Raw genomic sequence first — 5,761 nt, forward strand, 5'->3', positions numbered from 1 at the left:
TATTTATATAATGTGTCTCTTTTAAAAAGTATTTTTTATTAATCATAATATGTTTTTTATAGAGAAATGGTGCATCTATAACTCTTAATGAAGAACGTCAACTGCTTGCAAGACCTAATGTTCGGCAAGCACCTATATCAAAAAGGATTGTCCTTAACTCACACTTAAGAGATATGTTAAGAGAGGCTGAATCTTCTGTTCTTGTTGTAAGTAGAAGCTTTATATAGATAAACTTCTACTTATCTAAGTGTTTAATTCAACTTATTAGGTTTTTAATTCTACTTATGTTTTCAGCCATTTGTTGCTATGGAGACAGATAGTTTTTTTCAAAACGATCTTGGCCATCTTCTCATTTTAGAAGCTAACCCGCTTTTACCGCCTCGCTCCCCGCCACATGTATTAAGCAACTTTTATCCAATTACCTGGGTAAGCTATATAACTTGAATATATATAATTAGATTTTTACAATATATCAAGATTAAGTATTTTTGTCACCTCTCATATCTTAAACTTTACTCTAAATCAAATATATTTTACTAAACCTTTTATTTAGACAGATTTTACACAGTAATCAATTACACAAGAGCTTTAAGAATTTGTTTTTAGTTTTGATGACTATAGTGAGGTGATTAAGTTAACTCTTTAAAAGTTATTAGTATTTATAATTTAAGCAACAAACATATTTATAATCTATATAAATAATATGTTGCAAACTAGTCTTATACTCTTAGGCTCTGCTCTAGCTGTTTTAAAAGTTTCTAGATTATTGTTTATATTTTAATCAGCTATATAATTTAATTATTTGTTTTTTTAGCAAACAGCGCAACAACTAATACATGAAATACAAATACAAGGAGCAGGTCCCTCTAATTGTATAGTTATCATACATGAAAACATTGATGGATATAATTGGCAATTGATCAGAATGTATACACTTCAAGACAACCCTATTTGGGCTTGGCAAACAACAACAAGGCGTTTTACAGCTAATACAAACTGGATACACATAAATGATCACATCGATAACTATTTAGTAGCTCCTATACAAAACAACTCACCAGCTAGTTCACCATCAAGCCCAAATTCAAGCATCATAGATTCACCACCTTCAAGCCCTGGATCTGTAGTTCCACCAAGTCAGAGTTCAAGAGATTCCTTCTTTCAAGATGATCGTGATATTCTAAGATCGGCTGTAAGTATATTTATAGATTAGAATTAGTTAGAGTTTGTTAAACAAGATTTTAAATTCTACTTATTTTAATAGCTTTTTTTCTATTACAAACCAATCACAAAGTTCTACATTTCAAACAAGTTCTATTTATCTCAACTATACTATATATATACTTGATCATAGTTTGTGATTTAATTTTTATTTATAAGAGAGCCTTATAATTTCAGAAAGCTACAACATATAATGTTAAGCATGATTAAACACACAGGTGTATATATTTAGACTACACAGATATTCCTAACCAACAAAATGTTTTGACAAAAAATTCTTTTAGAGTTATATAATATTACTAGTTCAAATAGGGTAATAATATTATTTTCTTCTATTTACAGAGTAGACAAAATGAACAAAGAAGAGCTATAAATAATGTAAGTTATAGTTTTCCTTATATAATACATATCTTAGATATTAAATAATCCTAGGTATGTAACAGAGTTTTATGATAAAAAATATTAAAACTTTAATTTTAGTTTAAGGTTGTAATTTTAAAAAAAGTCTAGCAACCAACAGATGAGTTGATTTCAATAATAGTTAAACTAACAGTTAGTTATTATTATTCTATTTTTAATAAGCTTTATTTTTACAGATATCTGAGAGTTCTTCACCACCACCCACTAGACGTAGGCGGCTAAATACAGAACGAGTGCTTTTACCCCGTGGAGACTCAGTAAGAAATATTTTAAAAGAAGTATTTAAAAAGTCCAAAAATATACAAGCAAAAACAATACAAAAAATATTTACTAGGATTATATTATAACCATTTTATGTTTCAGATTAACAGATCAAATAACTTTGGCCTTTGGTTCGTACACACAAGAGGGATAGTTCTTCACATTTTTCGGTAAAATACATTTTAAATATTTTTAAAACAATATTAAAATATAATTTATATTATATATGTTTATACTGTATATCATTATTTAGCTAAGATTGTGTTTCAGGAAGAAGTTATAGCTAGACTTGCTATACCCACCAACTTCCGGCAAGTAGACCAAGATTATGCTGAGAGGTGTGTAAGCGAGCTTTATACAACAGCTTTGCAGGAGCTGTTAGTTGAGGATTATTATATAACTTCAAGGATTAACGATGTTACCTGTGTTCTACGAATTCTTATGGTGAGTTATATAGAGACAAAAAAGATTTTTATAGTTTAAGAGAATCTTATACCTATTTACATTTTAAACTATTTGTTTCAGAGAGATGGTGTGTTTTATGAGAGGGACCTAACAAACATCCCTTCAGCTTCAATCCCTATTTCTGGATTTCCACATGAAGAAATTACAAATATGATAATACTAGAACCTTCAAGTTTTCTACGAATGTTTTCATCAGAACATGTAGGTAGCATTACCTGAACAATTTAATATTATTTTAATAACACCCCGCCTATTACTAATACTAATTTTATTTTCAACAGCTCTCACCAACAATAGTTTCTGTTGTTAGACCTACATTATTAGTGCCTCCTATTACACCTCATTCAATACCTCCAGCTTCAGCTGTATCCCAGGCATCTTCAACAGATGGAGTATGGTTATCTGTAGATAGGTCGTCGTCTAATACACGAGCTAATGTTGCAATGCGGCGAGCAATGACTGCTGAATTAGCTGGACCATCCCACCCTTCCAGACGAGTACAACCTGTAGTAAGTATTTTAACATTACAAGACATATAAGTGTAATACTAATAGCCTGTAAGAACAAACTCAAAATCAATTTAATTAACTCGACATTTTTTTATTTTTACTGATGTAGTTAGATAATTACCAAAGAAGTTAGATAATTATCAACCACCTTCAAGTCGAAGCTACTATATTTAGTAGCTTTTAATGATAAAGTTAAGCCCTCTTTTAGCTGTTTTTAACATCAGATAGATAAATTATCGTTTGTTCCACATTTATTATAAACATCCAATACTACTACATATTTAATATTCTTTTATGCTCAACAGTAAGGTTCTGTTTAATAAAACATACATGTAGAAACAAGTACAAATTATTATAGTATTTTAACAAAATCAATTTAATTAACTCGACATTTTTTTACGGATGTAATCAAGTAATTACTACCTAAGCTATTACTAATACTTATTTTGTTTTCAATAGCCATCTTCCGATATAGGTAATATCGTTAGACCTACACTACCTTCAACTTCAGCTATATCCCAGACACCTTCAACAGTGAATACCCCAGCTGGTGTTGCTAGACAGCGGCCAACAGCTGATGAATTAGCCGGTCCATCACAATCTCCCCAACATATACAACCTGTAATAAGTATTTTAACATTACAAGACATATAAGTGTAATACCGATAGCCTGTAAGAACAAACTCAAAATCAAATCATTCAACTCAACATACTTTTTATTTTTTGCTGATATAGTTAAGTAATTACTTCAATGGTTTTAACTCTACTAAACATATTAGCTTCCTAAGCTTGCTTTAGTTACTAATGATAAATTTCTTATATATACAACAAATAAAAGTGTTGAGATACAATTACAGGTATTAGATTTTTTCTGTTATTATTTATCTCTTTTTTAAAGATTTAAAAATAAAACACCACATTTATCAAACTTATTAATCTTTATAGCTATTAATCTAATAAACTGTTACACTTAAATAGAGTTGCATTAGTTAACTAATCACAAAGTTACTTCAACACATATATTTTTAGTTCTAATAAGTTTTAAATTCCAACAGTGGGCTACACCTGGTTTATAAAACCATATTATTTTCCACTTATTGGGACTTGATATAGTACTTAAACAAATATTTCACCTATACAAATCTATAGAAAGAATATTAGTTAAACACTACATTATTAAATCTACAAATGTTTATATAAATCTGTAGTATATGTTTTTATAACAGAGGTTTATTCAGTTATTTTTATTCCTTCAACAATAAATTTAAATTAGAAGAGAAAGCTACCCCAGTTTTATATGATACAGATTAACTATTAAATGAGTGATCCAAATATAATATTACCTTGATGATAAATCAACTATATATCGAAGTAAATAAAAATCAGCTTAATATATATGTTTCTATTTTCAGAATTCTACTTCAACTATACCTGAAACACATGAATGTCGCAGCTGCCGGCAGAGCGCTCGCCTTGAAACCTTTCGCAGGAGGTTACTTCAAAGGGTAGGTATCCTTTAAAGAGAAATTAAGTATAAATAAATTAATATGTTTACACTAAACTTTCCACACAAAATTTAACTATTGTTTACCTCCAACTTGAGAGATTTATTATATACTACTGTAATAAATTTTACTAACCAGCTGATTCATGGTTTATACTATTTTATATAAATAGATAAAAACATTAATTCTTGTATAATATCTTTCAGGCTGTGAATAACCCGGAATTCACCCTACCTGCAGCTGCAGCTGGTAGGATTGCTACGCTACGAACCGAACTCCTAGCTGTAGCTAGCTTAGCCGGAAATACATTAGAGGGTTATTCAAATGCTTGTGGACTACAGCCAGCAGTTATATCAGCTCTATGGGAGGACCTCCGTAACACGTTAGAAGGTGTATTGAGGCAGACTACCGGCCAAATAGACACTATGATATCAGAACGAGTTCCACGACCATCAAATCCCCCAATTAATTTGGTAACGTGTCAGATTTGCCTAGAGAATGCCCCCACAGTTGCTTTACAACCATGTGGGCATACCCTGTGCCCTAATTGCGCGCACAGGGTATATAGATGTCCCTTTTGCAGAAAATTTATAGCCGATAGGCTAAATATATATTTCTCTGAGTAAAATCTACTGTTTTTATTTAACCTCAAAAACCCTGTATTGTTAATACATTTGTATTATAATACAAATTTCAAAATAGTATTAGTTTTAATAAATAGTTACTTCTAATACTTACCCATAATAGAAGCTGTACCACAGAAGACATAATGAACTACACAACTGTAGAGGACAATCCAATGTCATATAATCAGTTGGTACTAATTAACAAAGCGTTGGTTTGAGGTCACGTAATCAACCGAGATAGTAAGAATCACTGCTACATGATAAAAAGTTTGTTAGCTCTAACAGCTTAGAGTAAAACATTTAAAAGATGTATATAGTACAAGTAATACATGGTTATAATCCATTATAGTAAATCTTATATATTTATACATTCATTACTGCATCAACACTAGCACTCCAGTAGTAATAGGTAAAAAGTGAGGTTATGTTACATATACAAGAGATCAAACCTTCTGGACAAACAGTTAACTATACAAAAAAAAAACAACCCAGAATAACTCATTTACTATTTGACAGCCTTTACAAAAACCATTTTTTATACTCAATAGTAAAGTTTAACCCTCTTTCAGCTGTTTTTAACAAACACAGTTTATCACATTAGACTATTTAACACAAACACTATTTACAAATATTTACATTTTCGGTCGGATGACGATTTACGGTAAAGTCAAAAAACCTAGCGCGCAAACGCATACGCAACCAGAAGCACTACATATATCACTATTTAACTAACAACTAGCTTGAAGAGGTATTT

The 5,761-nt window shown here is 30.3% G+C and overlaps 1 long non-coding RNA gene across 1 annotated transcript; it reads right to left on the bottom strand.

The window, feature by feature from the left end:
• Nucleotides 1-3,381: 3,381 nt before the first annotated feature.
• On the bottom strand, nucleotides 3,382-5,389 carry LOC128982413 (uncharacterized). Its single transcript, XR_008489665.1, has 3 exons — nucleotides 5,120-5,389; nucleotides 4,308-4,390; nucleotides 3,382-3,495 (listed from the first exon to the last, which is right to left on the bottom strand). It is a non-coding gene; the product is annotated as an uncharacterized LOC128982413 (long non-coding RNA).
• Nucleotides 5,390-5,761: the final 372 nt, after the last annotated feature.

This window comes from Macrosteles quadrilineatus, unplaced genomic scaffold (assembly GCF_028750875.1).
Source record: "Macrosteles quadrilineatus isolate MER2022 unplaced genomic scaffold, UCM_ALF_1.0 Scaffold_297__1_contigs__length_111264, whole genome shotgun sequence".
Taxonomy (NCBI): domain Eukaryota; kingdom Metazoa; phylum Arthropoda; class Insecta; order Hemiptera; family Cicadellidae; genus Macrosteles; species Macrosteles quadrilineatus.